The sequence below is a fragment of the Nuphar pumila genome, chromosome 5 (assembly GCF_984573655.1).
Source record: "Nuphar pumila chromosome 5, dmNupPumi1.hap1.1, whole genome shotgun sequence".
In the NCBI taxonomy this organism is placed as follows: domain Eukaryota; kingdom Viridiplantae; phylum Streptophyta; class Magnoliopsida; order Nymphaeales; family Nymphaeaceae; genus Nuphar; species Nuphar pumila.
The window spans coordinates 43767460-43789137 of record NC_143253.1 but is presented as its reverse complement, the minus strand read 5'-3'; positions in this window follow the sequence as shown (position 1 = coordinate 43789137).

Genomic DNA, 21678 nt, shown 5'->3' with positions numbered 1-21678 from the left:
TAACTTGAAAATGTAGAATTTTAACCATAATTTTTTTTGAAATAGCATAGCAAAAATAATTTGGGTTTTAAAAGTCACACAATCCTGACGGGTTACATAAATGAGTTACGTATTTAAAATAGAGATCCATCTCATAAACTAAAGGAAATAATTTTCATTCCAAGAGTCTCATATAGTTTAAAATATTACACATCCCCAAATGTTTATTAAAATATTTCATTAAAAATGAGACACCCAAAGTTGGTTCTAACATCGACAACTTAGTTAGGGAAGGATGGATCATGGCCTCGCCGCACACCGCGCTCTCCCACCGCATTATCATTCATGTAATATCTACAATTTTGCTTTAGTTTAACTTTCAAATTTAGTCTAAAATAAGGCTAAATTCAAGCAAAATTCAAGAGTTTAGGTTGAATTAGGACTATAGTTATAACTGTTTTGATCTATACATCTCGTAGGAGATCCGATTAGACAATCTTGGATAGTTCAAGAAAATGTAATTTCTTGAATTTCTTATTTTTCTTGACTTTCTTAGAATTATGACTCAAGTTATGAAGAAAGTTGCAAGAATAATTGTAAAATTTAAAATATGTGGACTAAACAAGAAAATAAAGGATATATATATATATATATATATAGATTTTGGATCTTGGATGAGTTAGGTTTGGATCCAAACCTGAGATTGGATCTAATATAGATTTAGATCTTATGTTTGGATATGAATCTTTAATTTGGTTTTGGTTTTTGGATCTTTTGTTTGGTTTTTAGATCCAACCCAACTACGATTTTTTATCTGAATCAGGTTTTTGGATCGGGTTATTGTTGGATTTGGACCAAAGTGGGATCCACTCTTGACCTTAGAGAGTCTTTTAAAATCCTAGATGGCTCTAGCGAGGGTGGGGCGCCCCTCCCTAGTAGATCTATGATTTATTAAAGTAATTAGTAATTAAGTAAGATTAAAATATTAGTTAATTAAATAAATTACTTAATTAATAAAGAGATTAGTTAGTATATTTTTAATAGGACTCTTAGGGATCAACCCTAATTAGAATACCATTAGGGTTGAAACTCTAAAGCGGTAAATCTTTGTTTCCAACATGAGTGGATATATATTTTCCTTCTTGCATGTGTTTACATTACGAATCATATCTCTGCACAGTTATTTTATACATTTTATGGTGTTTTCACATGCTAGCATCTTAAACTAGTTGGTTTGTGTAAAAATCATGATTTATTTAGATAGTTTTGATTCTAAGGCATGTATAATGATCATATGACGTCTCTTTATGGCTGCAGATGATGTTAAAATATTGTCCATGGGTTGATGCATAATAAAAAATTGATATTCCATGATAATGCTTGAGTTTTCTTGGTTTTCTCATGATTTATATTATATTTTCCATATTTTTTTTGATATTCTTGACTGATCCATTGTAGGAAACCCATTCAACCTCTCAAATCGGACCACCAATGGCCAAACCCTTTCATGAAAACCTTTCAGACATATGGAAGGTATCTCAAAAAAATATTGGGCCTTGTTGGTGGTACAAAAGTGAGGGTTTTGGCTACTACAATTCAAGATAAAAATTATGTCTTGCGTGCAGAGCAGTTCTTGACAGTCAGTTTTGCCAAAAATCTTATAAATCAATAATTTTGAGTTAATATTTAATTTTTGGATCTGACATTCAGATTATATAAATAGATCTAAAAAAAATAAAAGAAAAAATGTTTCATTTTTTGTAAATCTTGAAGGCTCACACAAATAGTGAAAGATTCAAGATTTTGCAGAAAACCTAGATATGGAACTGTCTCAGGTAGGGCCCGGTCTAGAAAGTCTATAAAACTCATATGATGAAGTTTTTTGACAAACTCAAATGATTCTAAAAGCTAATAAGCATACCTTTTACAAAAAAAATTGGGAAGACAAAATTACTCTTGGACAAAGTCTTGTGACTGCTTCTTTGGAAAGCAAGATTCTAGAAGGTTCCGTCAAGAACAGAAAAACAATTTTAGGTCTATAAATTTTTGCAAGGAGACAAAATTGTTTTTTTTAGATCTACCACTTAGAGTTGAAAGCTAATATCCTCTTACATGTCAGTGAATTTTTATAGAGCTATATCTATTTGTTTTGATGATCTGTCAGACTCGTGAACAACATGCAAATTTTGATATTTTACAGTTCTTGATTTTATGTAATATCTTGACTTGTAAAATTTTATCTCTAAAATCATGTGCTTGATTTTGATATGAGATGTTAATCATACATATGTTAATGTGAAATTTATCATGAATTTGATATAAACATGCATGTGGATTATTTGAGCATGATGGCATATGAGACTGTATATTAAACTTGAGAATTAAGCATATAATTAGACCAAATGGTATGCATGATTATGCATGTTTTATCTTATAAAATTTATGGTTCATGCTAAATTGAAATAAGTCTCATGAATCATGGGGTATGATATGTGGCATGTGATATGTTGTAAGTCATGTAAAGCATGCATACATGGGGCTCGAATACAAGTCATGTTTGGTAGAACCCGTGGGGTGCCTGTGAGTACTTAGTTTGGCTTTGTTATACTTGCTCATATACACACACTCTAACAAGACTCTTAGGTATTCTTTAAGTTGAGTACAAACCTTGAGATACTCTTGGGTACTCTTTAATGTGAGTATGTACTATTAGATACTCTTTGTTAAATATGTATATGTAAATGAATATATTTCTGTACTGTATTGTACCACTTGTACAACATATTGTACTGTATTGTACTACTGTACTGTATTGTACTGTATTGTACAGCATATTGTACTGTATTGTACAACATACTGTACTGTATTGTACTATTGTACTGTATTGTACCACTCGTACAACATATAAATATCAATGGAAAGGGGAGAAGACATCATTGCCGCCCAACATTTTTTTTTCTCTCTTCCCTCTTACCTCTCTCTCTATCTCTTGCTACGATAGTAAGGTGACTCCCACATCTGATTTCTCACATGGTATCAGAGCAAAGGGCGTGGTAATCACGATCATCTGGAAGGCCCCTAAGGACCTTGACGTGCGTTTTTGGGCGTTCTCAAGGAAAGTGTTTTTTTTTTTCTCATCTTTTCTCTGTTGTTTCTCCGTTGAATCACTATATTTTGACGTCGTTTCTTCATTTCCTCATATCGTGCATCTTTTCCTTCTTACATATTCTGTTATCCCCAATTTTATCAACCCTAATTTCTGTTTTCCCCAAATTTGGGAACCCTCATTTCTCAAAAGTGCCTCTTTTCTCAAACTTCTTGTGATTTCTTATCTATTTCTTGCAATATAGTTGATAAATCGTACATTCTGCACGATTAACTAAAAAAAAATCGTGATTTCCAAAACTAAAAAATTTCTGTCCGCACGGTTCTGTCCGTACAACCTACGAATTTCTGTCGTGCTGTTTGATTCATCTTTGATCTTCTTCCTTATGGATTCTAAAATCAGCCCCGGATTTCTTTCTCAACTTGTTTCTCACAAATTAACTCATGATAACTACTTACTTTGGAAACGCCAAATTCTGCCGTTTATCCGAAGTCATGGTCTTTCCGGGCATCTGGATGGGGGATCACCCGCCCCACCTATGACTATTACGCAAGAGGTAACTGGTAATGATGGGAAGGTGAGTTGCATTGCTATTCCAAATCCTGCGTATGATGTTTGGTTTCAGAAGGACCAATCTGTGGTTGCCTATTTGACTGCCACGTTATCTGATCGTATATTACAAACTATCTCTGACCATTTTACTGCTGCAGAACTATGGAGACATCTTGCTCACTCTTATTCACAGGTTTCTGAATCACGTGCACTTCAACTGAAATGGCAGTTCCAATCTATGCGAAAGGGAACTAAGACCATTACTGAATTTCTAGGGGATATCAAAATTATCATTGATCAGTTGGCCGCTATTGGATATCCTGTTTCTGACAGAGATGTTGTTCAGCAGGTATTGGGAAGCCTTGGGCCCCAATATCGTATGTTTTGCACTGCATTACAGGTTGCCTCTACACTTCCATGCTTTGAGGATTTACAGGCCAAACTCCTACAGTATGAAGTTAGTTTGACTCAAGATCATCTTATTGATGATCCTCATCCTGTCATGTTTACATCTGGGTCTACCTCATTTCGTTCACCTGCTGCTCATATGGGCCGTGGAGGACTCCTTCCTACTCCAACTGCTCCACCTGCCACTAGAGATACCCGTGTCCCTACTTGCTTCCATTGCAACAAGCGTGGCCATGTGAAAGCAGATTGTTGGCACAACCCACAGAATCGCAACAAGGCAGGGAGGCCAGGACCAAGAGCTGGACAGATGAATGTTAGACAGTTTCAGGGCCAGCCGCAGGGAAATTTTCAAGCACATCAGGGTACTGATCAGGGACAGAGTGCAGGGTTGTCACATGATGTGCAACAAATTCTGATGACTGCATTTAACAACATGAATTTGCGTTAGAATGATGATGGAGTTTGGTATATTGATTCTGGAGCAGCCGTACATGTTACTTCTGATGCAGGTAAACTTTTCAACATGGTTCCTTATATTGGCACTGGCACTATTGCCATGGGAGATGGTTCCCACCACCCTATTTCTCATACTGGAAATGCATCTCTCTCTTTGTCACAATCTACACTACCATTGAAAAATGTCTTACTCACTCCTGCCATTGAGAAAAACATTTTATCTGTTTCTAAATTGGTTGATGAAACAAATTCATCCATGGAATTTACTCCGTCTTCTGTTTGTCTTAAGGACCTTCGAACCAAGAAGATGCTCGCTAAGGGTGAACGACGCGGAAACATGTACGTCTTCGAAGCAGCCCCCGGGACTTTGAAGACGTCATCTACCGTGTCTCCATCTTTTTCTGCTTATTTGAGTCAGTCTTCTTCTGTTATGCAATGTAATAAGCCAGTTTCTTGGCATCGTCGGTTAGGTCATTGTAGTCAAGGGTTCCTTGACAAATTGTCTTCTCAGGGTTTTATTCCCAAAGTCAAATTAGATCATAAGTGTCCTAGTTGTAATGTCTGCAAGAGTCATGTACTTCCCTTTCAAAGTATCAATAAAAGAGCTTCCAAGCCATTTGAAATTATTCACTCTGATGTTTGGGGCCCAGCTCCTGTTTCATCTCTATCTGGCTCTCGTTATTATGTGTTATTTCTTGACTCTTTCACTCGTTACACTTGGATTTACTTTATGAAATCTAAATCTGAAGTGTTTAAACTTTTCAAACAATTCCATGCTCTTGTTCAGAACCTTTTCAATTCAAATATCACTTATTTCCAGTGTGATGGTGGTGGAGAATACATATCTCATGATTTTAGTGAATATTTAAAGGACCATGGCATCACACGTAACTCCTCTTGTCCTTACACTCCACAACAGAATGGAGTAGCAGAACGTAAGCATCGGCATATTGTTGAAACCGCGTTAAGTATGATGCACAATATTGATATTTCTTTCTCTCTTTGGACTGAGGCCTTTCACACTGCAGTGCATATCATTAACAGGTTGCCTATGGAATTATTAGGAGATCAGTCTCCTTATTATTTGCTTCACGGTTCTCACCCTTCTTATGATGATTTGCATGCTTTCGGATGCATTTGTTATGTCCATGTGGATCATTCTTTACGTAACAAGTTTCAGGACAGAGCAGTTCAATGCAGATTTCTGGGATATGTCGATGGGTATAAAGGATATAGATGTTATGATCCTATTTTGGGTAAGATTAAGGTGTCTAGAAATGTTGTTTTTGATGATGACCATTTCAGCACTTGTGATACTTCTCAGGTATATGAGCAAACTACTTATGATCCATGGCTTTGTGATACTTTGCTATATGACTCTATCAAAGATCCTGTTGTTGATGAACCAATTCAGTTTGAAGCAGACAACTCCATCATCCAGGATGCACCTTCACGGTTTTCAGGTTTGGTTTATGCCCGTCGAGGAGCCCCTTCAACTCCATCTCACGAGGCTCCCCCTCTTCGACGATCCACACGTGAAAGGCATCCTATCCATCGTTGGGTTAGTTACAACAATTTTTCTCTTGACTTTCAGTTGTTTCTAACCAATGTGGCCAAAGAGAAAGAGCCGTCTACTTTCCATCAGGCAGCCCATTCTCGAGCTTGGGTTGAAGCTATGAACGAAGAAATGGCAGCACTTCATGAATGTCATACATGGGATATTGTTCCTCGACCTGTTGATAGAAATGTTGTTGGTTCCAAATGGGTTTACAAGATCAAGCGTAAACCAGATGGTAGCATTGAAAGATATAAAGCTCGCCTTGTTGCACGCGGATTCACACAACAATATGGGCAAGATTATGAGGAAACTTTTAGCCCTGTTGTCAAAATTGGCACCATTCGTGTGATCCTCACTTTGGCACTTCAGCATGGTTGGTCTCTTAGCCAGTTGGATGTCAAGAATGCGTTCCTACATGGGGACTTGAAGGAAGAGGTGTATATGGAGCAACCTCCTGGATATAGTGAACATGATGCGGCTACATGGGTTTGTAAATTGAGAAGGTCTCTTTATGGTTTAAAACAGGCATTTCGGTCTTGGTTTGAGAGTTTCTCCATGGAAATTCAGCAGCATGGCTTTTCTAAGAGTATACTTGATCATTCTTTATTTATGTATAAGAATGATCATGTTACTACTTGGGTTCTTATATATGTTGATGACATCATTATCACTGGGAGTGATGATGCACATATTGCCTTGGTCAAGTCTTTACTCATGGCCAAATTCAAGATGAAGGACTTAGGCCCATTGCGATACTTCTTGGGAGTTGAAGTTGATAGACAAGATGATCGACTCACTCTAAGTCAACACAAGTATACTCTTGACATTCTTCACACCACTGGTATGATTAATTGTAAACCTCTCAGCACCCCATCTGTCTTAAATCATAAGTTTAGTGCAAAAGAAGGCCAATTATATCATGATTCCACTTTATATCGCCGCATTGTTGGTATGTTGCAATATCTTACATTTACAAGACCTGACATTGCTTATGCTGTAAATCAAGCATCTCAGTTTATGCATGCTCCCACTGATTGTCATATGGAATGTATTAAGCGTATTCTCAGATATCTGAAAGGGACTATTGGAGATGGATTGCTCTATCACAAAGATGAAAGCTTCACTACAGGACACCGTTTACTTACATATTGTGATGCAGATTGGGGTGGGGACCCTGATGAGCGTAGGTCGGTTTTAGGATATTGTGTTTTTATTGGCCCAAATATTGTCACTTGGAGTAGTAAGAAACAAAAGGCCATTGCTAAATCCAGCACTGAGGCAGAGTACAGGGCAATGGCAGCAGGGACAGCTGATGTCACTTGGGTACGGCATCTTCTTCAAGAGTTGAATGAACCTATCTCTTCCTCTCTGCTTTTATGTGATAATCAAAGTGCCATTAATATTTCTTTTAACCCTATTCATCATTGTCGCACGAAGCACATTGAGATTGATCAGCATTTTGTTAGACAAAAGATTGAAACAGAAGAAATTGAGGCTGCGTATGTCAGATCAGAAGACCAAGTAGCAGACATCTTCACCAAAGGATTGGTTAGTCATCAATTTTGGTTACTTAAGGGCAAGTTGAGCATGATTGAAGATCATCCTCAACTTGAGGGAGGCTGTTAAATATGTATATGTAAATGAATATATTTCTGTACTGTATTGTACCACTTGTACAACATACTGTACTGCATTGTACTACTGTACTGTATTGTACTGTATTGTACAGCATACTGTACTGTATTGTACTATTGTACTGTATTGTACTGTATTGTACAACATACTATACTGTATTGTACTATTGTACTGTATTGTACCACTCGTACAACATATAAATATCAATGGAAAGGGGAGAAGACATCATTGCCGCCCAACATTTTTTTTCTCTCTTCCCTCTTACCTCTCTCTCTATCTCTTGCTACGATAGTAAGGTGACTCCCACATCTGATTTCTCACACTCTTGGGTGCTCCTAAGTGCAATATGTACCTTGAGTTGGCTTCAAATCAGCTATGTTAGGACACCTCATGAGAAGTGTGGGTTTTTGATTTGTGAGGCCGTAGTTTGTTGAGCTACCCATAGTGGAGCTTAGAGCTGTTGAGCTTGGTGCTGAGCACCCAGTGTTGTAGTTGGACCCAATATAAATAACACCTACTAGTTTATTTGTTTCAGTAGCGTGCCTTGGAAAGGGTAGGAGGTACACTCATAGACTAACATGTTTTCAAGGCATTGACACCTCTTGGGCCCCCAGTTGTTGGTGTAGGGGGTTGAGGCTATCAATTTATCCTAGGTAGATAGTCACGCTCTGCAGAGTAGGAATCAATTCCTCCGTGGATGATTGGCCTCACTCTTCGAATTGATGGGTTAATTAAAATATATAGCATAATAAACCTTCATCCAATTGCTAAGTCAGGATTAAGTCCTGAGTGTGTACCCTTCAGGAAAGAAAAGAAAAGCAATGCATTAGATCACGTTCACTAGTGGTTAAATGGTTCATTGAATGTTAGCATAAATTTTTATGCATCTCTTATGAAATTTCTTGTTCCTGCATATGTTGGCATACATGAACCTTTTGATTATCGTTTATTGACTAATGATTATGTAGGTACATCAGTTTATGGTAAGATTAAATTATTATGAAATCTTGCATGATTAAATTATTTGTGTTGTAATCATTAACTGTGTTGGGTTTATATCTATAACATGCTATGATTGAATGTATTGGAAATGATGTATGTTTTAGGAACTTGTATTCCTTCTATGCCTATGTATAGGGTATTTTTCTACTAAAGTTATGGCTAATGCCCCTATATTTTAATATTACTGGTAACAAATAAGCTAGAGGGCTATGACAACATGCTGAAGAAGATATATCTTATTGAGCAAGTGAGTGCAGTGCTATAACACTAAACTCCACCCAAGCTCAAGGACTCAGGGTCTTCTATTATTTCTTGCATCATAGGAGACATTACTGTCGAGAGTGCTTTACTCGACCTCGAGACAAGCGGGAACATCTTGTTGGGTTTCTTTTACGATGCATTTGGGTTATAGGAGATAAAGCCGACACCGATGACCCTGCAGTAGGAAGATCAATCCATCGAGGTCCTGCGAGGGATTCTTGAAGATGTTTTGGTCAAGGTAGAGGATTTCCACTTCTCTGTTGACTTCATTATCTTGGATATGGAGAGTGGATGATGTAATACAGATACCCTGTAATGACCACAACTCATACTCCGTAAAAAGTGTGGATTTTTTTTAAAACAAGTGCGGAAACAATCCTAGAGACCCAGGGCTTTTACAGTTCCACTCACCATTGGATAACCAACCAACCACAAGGGATCTTATACTCATCTTTCATACTAAACTAAAATCAAGCCAACTTTATTCATTCAAATGTAAAGAGTCTGAGACATAAGTAAATAAAAGTAAAGAAAACAGAAAGAAAGCAAAGGAAAGAGCCACACCGTCCCAAGAATCTGCCCTGCAGTCCCCTCGTGACTCTTTTCAGAAGCAAGTCCTCCCCACTAGGCATCTGAGGCTGCAAAAAATACAAAAAGTAGGGTGTCAAAATCCAAAGAATCCTGTGTACGAATCCCTCTAATGAATCAAACAAGTAAAAAGAACATAAATAAGATTCACACAATATTTTATAGGGACATAATTATAACAAATTTATAATTCAATTAATCATTTATGCAATAAAGAACAATTATTAAGCACGAGAAAACATTTAAATAACAACAACGATTATAATTTGAGCATTAAAGATATTTAATATGCATTAAGAGTCAACATCATGCATTAACCAACATATCACAGTTATGGGAACAAGTAAATATGCATGATCTAATGCATAGCAGGAATATGCATGACTTCAGTGCAAAATATGAATAAATTATTATCTTTTATCGAAGTTTTCTTTTCATATGCATGTCTCTATTAAATGCACATAATTTAAGTTTCTCTTTTTAATTACCATTGCCCACGTATACTCAAAATGGGTGAAATCCTAGAGGTCAAGTTAGGTTCTCAGTGTAGCTTAGCACAATTTATATTTTATTACTGGGTTTCAAACTTCGCCCTCGATCGATATCAGAAAACATCATCATCCATTGGAACATTGGAAATTAGTATCCAATGTCGGGGACACCAGAAAAAACATCCATAAGTGTCACTTCTTGGTATACCAAAACAACAGTTGTGTCTATACACCACCTTCAGGCAAAGTGGTGGATTCGCCTTAAAACTGTAGCTAGGAGAAGAACCTCAATATTGAGTTAAGGGGAAACAACAACTCACACAGAGTTTTAGTATTTTTACGGTTTCTCCAAAACCATAATATCCAAGATTCTCACACTAAAGAAGAGACATCAAGGAAACATAAATTACATTGTTATTTACTTTCTTTTTATCTTGTTATTAATTCATCTCTTTTACATTTGCAAATCAATATGCAAAATTAATAATATAAACGTGCAAATCAACATGCAGCTATACGCTCGCAAATCAGCATCATAACTCTTCACGATCCACCACCCGTGGCAACAATAAAACATTGCAATTAAAACCACAATATCAAATATGATCTTTGCAATGCATAAATAAACAAGTAAAGCAAGGAGCACACCGGCTCAAGGCATCCACAACCTACCATGATCCATCTTGCTCATCTATGCATTCATATACAAAAAGCTTAAGGAACATGCCAATGCATTCTTTCAATGCTTCCCAATGCACTTCATTTATGGCAATCTAAAGATGTGCATGAAACAATATTATACATGTGCATGGGTTCACAACTTCATTTAAATTTCATGCTTTCATTCCATACACATGTTCATATCCCATGCATGATTTCATTTAGTCTAGACATTCTTGTAATTGCATGCTTTATCTTACATGTTCACATGACATACATGCTTTCTTGCAATTACACATCTTAATTCAACATGCAAACACTCAAGCAAAGGTGCATGTGCCAATACATCAAATTAGTTTAAACATATGCATAAGATGTAAGATGCAACCTTGTAGCAACTACTTAGATTTCAACTTAACGTATCAGGTGTAGGCTAATGAAACATATCATGCTCTTAATTCAAGTAAAAAAATCTGGATGTACGAGGAAGGGCTGAACCATACACATGCTAACTTAATCTTTATTTACATGCACATTGAGCATACAACCATATTTTAAAAGAATGTGTTCTCAACACACATTCAAAACACCCGTCACCAAACTGAAGCATTTAAAACTCCTCTCTCTTTTTTTTCTAACCTACCAACCGCCCCCCAACCGGGTATGTCTGACTCGCTCGACAAACCCAGCAAGCCCAGGCCAGTTCAGCTGGGACTGTCATGGCTGCCAGCACTTGGCACGATCTGCCAGCGCCCACAGGGACTGGGTATTGCCCAGCCGAGCCCAACTCGGCTGGGCTACCAGCTGGTCCAGCATAAGCATACATATAAAAAAAAAATCTTTCAAAACATGTGAGCAAATGCATAGTTTCAATTAGTCTAGCATGCCGATATAGGTCCACACTTCATATATGTATATACTAACTTCCTTCAGCCTGTATATGCAACTCAAACACTTAGATGCTCATGAGATTACACCTACAACCTCAACGACTCATGCATATTATTATTTTTACATTAAAATACCACATAATACCCATATGCGAGAATACATGTTGTTCCAATCATGAACAATAATAAAAGCTCTATTCCACACGATAGTAGGCATGAACAAAATTTCTTTCCTAACTATACAGATTTCATTAAACCCTTTATATTTTTCAAAGCCTTAAACACAAGATCTGGACCAGATCTGTCCATGTTAAATACATGGCAGATCGATCCAGCTTCATAGCTCCATGACATATTAGAAATCAGCACATATATATATATATATATATATATATATATATATATATATATATATATATATATATATATATATATATATATATATATATGTAAAAACATATATATGTACATAGATATGTTCAGATTTCAAAAGAGAGAAAACAAACATTGATTTCGACCATGATCCTAGAGTAAATACTTAGGATTACCCCTTTCTCATGGTTTTTTTCTCGAAAACATCACATGGAAGTCAAATCCATGTTCTTTTTCTCATCCAAAACAAGAGAGAAACTCGTACATTAGCGTGAATCAAAGAAAAATAATGGTGGATCAAGGGTTGGACGGCTAGAGAACAAGATCTTCTTCTTTTTCCTCTCTTTCCTCTCCATCCCTTTCTCTCTCTCGCTCCTCTTTCCCTCTTTCTTTTTCTTTTTCCTTCTCTCTCTCTCATTTTTTTCTTTAAATAATGAGTGGGAGAGGGGGTGACACCACCCCTTTTTCTCCAGCCCTCTCTAAGAGAGTTCCCAAAAGATGGAACTCTCTCTCTCCTTTTGTTTCCTATTTTTTTTAAAACTCTTCCAAATGTTGACTTTTTTACATTTGTTATTTTTTTAACTTTCCAAACACTTTTAAAACTCTCTTTAAGTAAGTTTAAGGAGTCCTACTCAGCCTTAAAATAAAAATTTGAAATTAATATTAATTATTAATTAATTAAAAATTATCTAAAGGTACCCAAAAATAACCAAATTAACCTAGAAGGCTCTCTAACCTTATTGAACCCCAAATTAAAGCTTTATATTCAATTTAAAGCTGAAAACAAATGTGGGGTTTGGATTTGGATCTGGATCCAGATCCAAAAATCTAAACTCATACCCAAAACGAAAATGAATCAAGATGTGGATTAAATCCAGATTAAAGTGGGTCTTAAATAATATCCAAATTAATAATAATTCGGATCATAGGCATTGGATCCAACCCGATCCAACTCCGAATCTGTTTCGATAAACTGCTCAATTTTCAGAAAAATATGATTTTTGAGCCAACCGTAGCCCAAATCGATAAAAATAAAATAACATCGCGCTCAAAATTCTGAGACGCATCCAACGACATATAACACAAATATCAAATTCTGAATTTTGCTAAAAAATAACCTGAATTTTATTTGAATTTTGCTAGAATTTAAAGGTCAAAAATAAAACTTTTTCTCACATTTCGATTGGCTAGCCTCGACCTTGTCGTTGACACCTGGGACAAACCCAAACTTAAAAGCATCGATCTAAAATTGAGGCTCAAACGATGTTTTTCCCATACAGCCAAATTTTTGAAATTCTCATAAAATGACTAAGTATGAAAATACGCGATATTACACACCCATTATTCTAGGTCGCCCCTTCCTGGCTACTGTCAACACATGCATCAATTATCGTATTGGTACAATGGATGTCTCATTTTTATTTTATGTTCTTTAATGAGTTAAGGTCCCAATTTTTTCCTGTATGCTTGTAATATATATATATATATATATATATATATATATATATATATATATATATATATATATATATATATATATATATATATATATATATATATATATATATATATATATATATATAAGAACCTTCAGTTAAAATTCCAAAGCCTAAATCGTTCTGTATGATTTATGACAAAATTTCTAATGACAAATAAATTTTATATTATCTATCTCGAATTAGGGGATTGCTTGTTGAATACATGAGATGGTTACAGAAGTGAACCAGATGTATAGGAGATGGTCCTAGAAGTGAAACACATGTATATGAGATGGTCCTAGAAGTGAACTAAATGGTTATGTGGCATATTGATGCACAATATGTGGGTCTCTTATGGCATTATGCTTGGGTCATCTTTTGAATGCTAAGTTTTAAATTTTGTTGTGATGTTATAATGTGTAGAATTATGTATGATCTACAACATGATGATATAATATGCAACATGATGTTATAATGTGGTGTCATAAGTGCAATAATATGTTATGTGGCATATGATGATTGTTAATTTTTGTGTCACCAGGATCTGTTGCAGTGAACTCACCAGGATCTGTTGTAGTGAAGAGGAAGACACGATGGGAAGGGCTGATATCAATTGTGTATCGACTGCAGCCAATATCACCTGTAACCCTGAAATCGATTATTTATAGTTTGTGTTTACAAACTATTTAGGGTACTAAACTGCCCTACAACCAAAGATGAGAATTACAATAAAGCCATTAAGTGGCACATAACACACACGGGTCTAGATCTGGCTCCAGACCCATACTGTTTTTCACCCCCCCTCAAGTTGTGCATGGTCTTATACCATGAACAACTTGTTTTTGAGCTTCCAAAACGTGTCTTTAGTTAATCTTTTAGTGAACAAATCTGCTACTTGATCTTCGGTTCTCACAAATTCAGGTTCAATTTCCTTCTCTTCAACCTTCTGTCTCACGAAATGTTGATCTATCTCAATGTGCTTGGCTTGACTATGGTGGATTGGATTAAAAGACATGTTGATGGCACTTTGATTATTTCATAGCAAGGATGACTGCGAAATTTCTCCCCCTACTTCCGTCAATATGTGTCTAACCCACATAACTTTTGCAGTGGCAGCAACCATAGATCGGTACTTCGCTTCAGTGCTTGACCTAGTTACAACTTTCTGCTTCTTACTACTCCAGGAGACCAAATTTTGTCTAATGAAAACACAATACCCCGAGACAGATCTTCGCTCATCTGGATCCCCGGCCCAATCCACATCACTGTAGACAACAATTTTATGCACCCTTTGTTCTGTCGGCCTTTGCCTGTAGAGAAGTCCATCACAAATTGTCCCCTTTGAATATCTAAGGATTCTTTTGACCGCCTCCACGTGTCCAACATGAGGTTCATGAATGAATTGAGATACTTGATTGACTGAGTAGACAATGCCAAGTCGGGTGAACGTAAGATATTGTAACATCCCAACTAGGCTCCGATATCTGGTAGGGTCATCGTATAAATCCCCATCTTGGGCACTCAATTTTTGATAAAGAATGCTCGGAGTGGCTAAAGGCTTACAATCTTACATACCTGCTTTGCTCAGGACATCCACTGTGTATTTGTGTTGGGTGAGTGCCAACCCATCTTCTCTTCTATCAACTTCCACCCCAAGAAAGTATCGCAAGTCTCCAAGGTCTTTCATTTTGAATCTCTGATTTAGCAGTTGTTTGACCTTTGCAATGTGATCCTCTGAATTACCTGTAATAACAATATCATCCACATATATAACCAGTAAAGTGACTACATCTTCACTTTTGAATATAAACTAAGAATGGTCTAGAAGAGATATGTGAAAACCATATTTTTGTATCTCAGACGAAAAACTATCGAACTAGGAGAGAGACGCTTGCTTTAACTCGTAGAGGGCTCTCCTCAATCTACAAAAGTAGTTCCGAGGATCCCCTTTTGCATATCGAGGAGGTTGTTCCATGTAGACTTCCTCTTTTAAGTTGCCATGTAGGAATACATTTTTTACGTCAAGCTGACTGAGCTTCCATCCATGTTCAACTGCTAGGAAAATGATAATTCTAATGGTCCCCATTCTCACAACTGGGTTGAAGGTCTCATCATAATCCTGACCTGACGTCTGTGTAAATCCTTTAGCTACAAGTCTTGCCTTATACCTTTCAATGCTTCCATCTGGCTTGTACTTTATTTTGTACACCCACTTGCATCCTACTACATTCCTCTGGGGCGGTCTGGGGACAACCTCCCATGTTCCACACTCATTCAAAGCTTCTATCTCATCATTCATGGCTTCTACCCATTTCTTAGAGTTATTTGCTTGATAGAATGTGACAGGTTCATCCTCTTTTTGTAAAGTCGTTAGAAACAACTGAAAGACCATAGAGAAATTATCATAACAAACCAATCTTTAAATTGGGTGGCGAACATGAGTGGATCTCCTGACATCAAGAGTATGCAAGAAAGTGGATGGTTGTTCAGTACCTTGTCTCGAAATAGATGGATTCTCTCCATTTCGTCGAGTGTAAATGATGCCCTTATACCTGTGTGGTCCAGGCGGTAAAGTCATTTCTCTTGGGGTTGGTGTCTCATCCTCTGTGCCAGTATACCCTTGTGATTGCATATAACTTGAAGGACAATTATCATCAATTTTGCAAAAAAAGTTCTAAGCTAAGCCAAGGATGATAAGTTTCACCTGGTGGAGGATCTGCAGGAGTCATGTTGGTTTGAAGATCAAAGTTTAACTCGTCAAATATAACATTCCTCGATATCTTGATGTGTATGCTTATGGGATCATAACATCTGCATCCTTTGTACTCGTCTGCATACCCTATAAATCTGCACTTTAATGCCTTGTCCTGAAATTTGTGCCTCAAGGACCCATCTATATGAACATAGCAAACACAACAAAAAATGTGTAAGTCATGGTAGTTGGGATGAAAACCAAGAAGAGAGAAATAAGGTGACTTATTTTCCAAAAGAGTCATAGGCAATTTATTTATCACATGCACGGCAGAATGAAAAGCTTTCATTCATAAAGAAATAGGGAGATTGTTGTCATGCATCATACTCATTGCACTCTCAACAATATGTTTATGCTTTCGTTCAACTATCCTATTTTGTTGTGGTGTATGAGAGCAAGACACTCTTTTTCCTATCCCATTAATTTAGAAAAAATGTATGAAGTCACTGGAGGAAAATTCACCACCTCTATCAGATTGGAAATGTTGAATAGATTCAGAAAACTGATTTTTGACTAGAGAGTGGAAGTTTTAAAACAAAGAAAAAACTTCAGATTTACTTTTTCATAAAGTATATCCAAGTATAATGAGAGTAGATGTCGACAAAAATTAAGTAGTATCTGCTTCCAGAACTAGAAGTAACAGGAGCAGGTCCCCACACGTCAGAACAAATAATCTCAAAAGGCTTTGAAGCTCTTTTATTTACAGAATTAAAAGGCAGTATATGACTCTTGCATAGACGATGACTGGAACACATCTGTTCACTCATTCCTGTATTCAGACTATCTTTAGGAATGAGGTTATTGAAAACAAGCTTTTCAATAAAATGACTCCCACAATGACCCAACCAACTATGTCAAACATATGGCTTATTACATTCAAAAACATTAATAACACACTTAGTCAGCGCTGAAGATGACATGGGGAAATTCTTTTAGATGGAATGACCAGGACGAGCAGAATCCAAGATATGTTCTTGAAAGACGTACATGTTTTCTTGCCTTTTTCCCTCAGCGAATGTTTCCCTCGTGCGAAGGTCCTTGACCTACAAAAAAAAGAGAGTGAATTCAATTGAGGCATGATTATCATCTACAAGCTTGGAGACAGAAACAATGTTTTTCTTAATATTGGGAGCATAAAGAACATAAGATAACTTAAGAGTAGAGGTTGACATAGGAACAATGGAGTTTCCAATGTGAAAGACAAGGTGATCAGTTCCGTCTCCAGTGACGATGCTACCTTTACCAAAATAAGGGATATGATTAAGAATCTTACCAGCATCACCAGTCACATGGGTTGCTGCACCGGAGTCAACATACCAAGTCCCTTGATCACTTTGCTTCAGATTTAATCCTGCCAATGCAGATAATAGTAACTCTCTGATTTCATCATTAGCCTTGACACTACCAGACTCTCTCTTGATATTTGTTTGTGGATACTTTCCTTTATTTTGAGGATTAAACCAATAATTTGTCTTAATATGTCCTCTTTTATTGCAAAGATAATAAGTGGGTACTGTCTTTTGCCCTTGTGCATTTGGCATCGTATTTGGTGTAGGCAGCAGTCCACGTCCACCTTGTCCTCTCTGTCCTTGTCCTCCTCTTCCACGAAACCCAAAACCTCCTCGTCCTCGCCCATATGACATTCCTGTAGCAAGAACCTTCTGAGCATGTGTGTGAGAGTGTGACTCCTCAAAAAAACCCTTCAGAGTCATTTCATACTGAATCGACTTGGTGCACAACTCTTCAAAAGTATGGAGGACAGGCAAGCACAATAGAGAAGTAACAATTATGTTGTAATCAGGCCCTAGCCCAATCAGAGTCTGCTGAACCATATATGTGTCACTTACCGCGCACCCCACAATAGCAAGCTGGTCTGTGATAGTCTTCATCTTATTTAAAAACTCCATGATGGTCATACTGTCCTTTCTGAGCAACTGAAACTCTCGCTTCAAAAACACCATTCTCGCTTGTGAAACTTGAGAATATGTCTGAACTAATCTATGCCAAAGTTGGCCAGCTGAACAATCATCAGGTATAGTTATGAGAACTTCCTGCGACAAAGTTGAAGTGATGTAGGCCACAACTAACTGATCTTTCTTTTCCCAAGTCTCGAATTCTGGATTTTTGACATATACAGTTGAGATCACCTCTTTGTCATCCTTTCTTTCACATGCAATAAATTCTGGCGGGACTGAAGTAGTTCCATCCAGATGACCAAGGCGGCCTTGACTCCTTATAAAAGGAATAATTTGTGTCTTTCAAGTTAAGAAGTTTGAGGTGTTTAATTTTTCATAAACAAGTTGATTAAGAAAGCTCGAGGAAAGGCCTGAATGAGATGGAAAGGATGAGAAAGAATCCATAACACAAGAGGAAAGAAAATGCAAAGCACACACAAGAGGTGTAAATAAGATTAACCGTGAATCGTCCTTCCTTTAACCCCTCCCCCCCCCCCCCATTTTTTAGGGTTTAGGGTCAACAACTATTCACAGGCTCGAATCTGAAATTAGCTGCCAACAGACACATTGAGATCCTATAATTAACCAATATTTTCTGCACTTTTTTTTTATATAAATATATACTTCACCTTGAATAGCATGCAAAACAGATATAAAACACAACACACAGTAGCAAAAGGAATTTTCTAGAAAACCCAAGCACGTGAATGGGGAATATTGGGCTGAAATTGGTTGACACTTTGAAAGGATCTCAGAAAGCCCAAGCACGTGAATGAAATAGATCTCAGAAATAGAAGTGGCTGAAACTAGGAGGACGTTGATTCTTATGGAAGGGGCAAGATAACAGGGAATAGATGTAATATCCAGATCTAACGTTCAGTGGGGAGAGACAAAAGAGGGATAACGGGAAGTGGATGATCTGATATTACCATATCATAGACTTGTTATAAAAAAAAAGAAAAAGAAGAAGACTTTACGCAGAAATAGATTTCAGCAGAAAAGGAGATTCAGATCATGAAAAACAGATTCTATTTAGAGGCAGATTTAGTAAAAGAGAAGAGAGAGAGAGAGAGAAGCTATGAAAAAAATAAATTTGACTTGGAGATCATACGTCTCTTTGGTCATACCTTTTGGAGACTTCTTCAAACCCAACAGTGTCCTGCTCTGATACCATGTTAATTTTTGTATCACCAGGATCTGTTGTAGTGAACTCACCAGGATCTGTTGCAGTGAAGAGGAAGACATGATGGGAAGAGTTGACACCAACTCTGTATCGACTGCATCCAATATCACCTGCATCCCTGAAATCGATTATTTATCGTTTGTGTTTACAAACTATTTAGGGTACTAAACTGCCCTACAGCCAAAAATGAGAATTACAATAAAGCCATTAAGTGACACATAACACACACGAGTCTGGATCTGGCTCCAGACCCATACTGTTTTTCAATGATAATGTACTATAAGTCATGAAAAACATGCATGCACACGTAGATGCCCATGAATGAGCAAAAAATTTAAAAGAATCAATGTGGTGTCGTTAGTGCACTAAGTTATAAAAAATATATGCACACATAAACATACTCTAGAGCGGATGCAGAGATATAAATGCTTAATTAGTTTAAAGGTACTAGGGGCATACTAAATGGGTTATCAACATGAATGCACGAATAAACTATGTAACTATCATGAATGGGCGATATGATACTCTTGCCATAAAGGTAATTGTGGAAAGTTACCTCAGAGCAGATCCATAGGTACTCGGCCATGAAGAGAAATTATAGAAAATTACTTTAAATCGGATATAGGGGTAATTGGCAATAAAGGGTCGAATGGTAAATAACACATGTGATAAAATGCATTGACATTGTGCCTTAATAAAAAGAACTCACCTAAGGGTTGTAACCGCTTGAGCCTGCTCTTGATGGACATCTATCATGTGCAGGCCTTGCATCAGCTCATTACCCATAGGGTTAACCACCTACTGACTAGGCAGCATCCCCTCGCTTTGCTTGTATAGCGCCTCGATGAGCTATCCCATCTGCATCTCTAATTTGGATATGGATTGTGTATGGGAGTTCAATTTTGCCTTGATATCTGAGAAAGCCTGCAGCATCTTGTCCTTAAAGGGCTGTCTAGACTCAGACTCCTAGGATGGAGGCTCACTAAAGAAGAGTTGGGCTGAAGGGTAGCTAAATCTCTGAAAACCAGACGCATAACTGCCTTGCCTGGGTTGGTTTCAGGAAGGGATGGGGGGTTGTTGTTGTGCATTCCTCCACCAGAAATTGGGATAGTTTGCTTCAACCCAGATTATAGGTGTTGGAATAAGGATTGAACACGAGTTTAGCGAAACCTTGCACCACCTGAGCTTGCTCTTCGATAAACACAGGGTATTGTGGCGCCATTGGGTAGTCAAATACATAATATGCTGAGCTAGAACACAACGCGCACACCTGCACGGCTGGTGAGGGATTCGATAACAACTGATCCAATTTATGAGTCAGCAGGTCGACCTTGTTTTGCAACTCAAGGTGCATCCCTATCTAAAAAATCCCAGCCTTCTTCGCTCCATCATGAGTAGGTGCAGCCCTCTCAGAGCATGAGGCCAAAGCGTGGTGCATCGAATTCTCGCTTAGGGTCTCAAACATGACCCACACTTCATCCTCACTCTTTAACATAAAACATTTATAGCTAGAACAAATAATTGCAGAAAAACTGTTGCTCTAACAAACTGATTAATACTCAAACATGAACAACATAACACCTAAACTAATCTAACTTAAATTGGATTGAATACTATAAAACATGTAGAACTGCAATGACACTCGATCAACATGGATCACGCTGGTACTGAAAGCAAGGTATTTGCGCAGATCGGTTCTCACTATATAATGCATAAGCCGATCTTTGCAAACTCACTCGTGTTTAGGTATGATTTGCGTAAACTAATATAGTGCAGCAAGATCAAACTTAAAACACGGTTGCCAAATGTGTGTTGACTGCTAAAAAAGAAAATATACCACTCCGCTAGCACGTGCCTTCGATGATGGGGACAAGAAGAATCGTCACCAGAAGGGATAAGAAGCAAGAAGAGAATGGGGGAGAAAGAGGAAGAGAATAGGGAGAACCGGTTGAGAACAAAAAGGAGGGGGAAGAGAAGAGAGGGAGGAAGATAGAGGCTGGTGTGTTTTCTAATGAAGGAGACACCCCTCTCTTCTGAAAAGTTAGTTTTTATACTAATTAATTAGGTCAAAACATAATTTTCTAAAAACTTCATTAAATTTTTAAGAATTTCAAATAAGCACCTCTAAAAAAATATGTTTCATAAAAAAAAAACAAAGTAAAATATTAGATATAATTTCTAAACTAATTAAACTACAATTGAAAAAGTCCTAAACTACTCAAAACACTAAAAAAAAATGCAGGGAAGGGTTTAAATATGTTATATTATCTTTATTTTGAATTTCAAAGCAGTTTCTCAAAAATATTGACAAGAATGGGTTTTTAATGCAATTTTGTGAAGGATCATGCATAA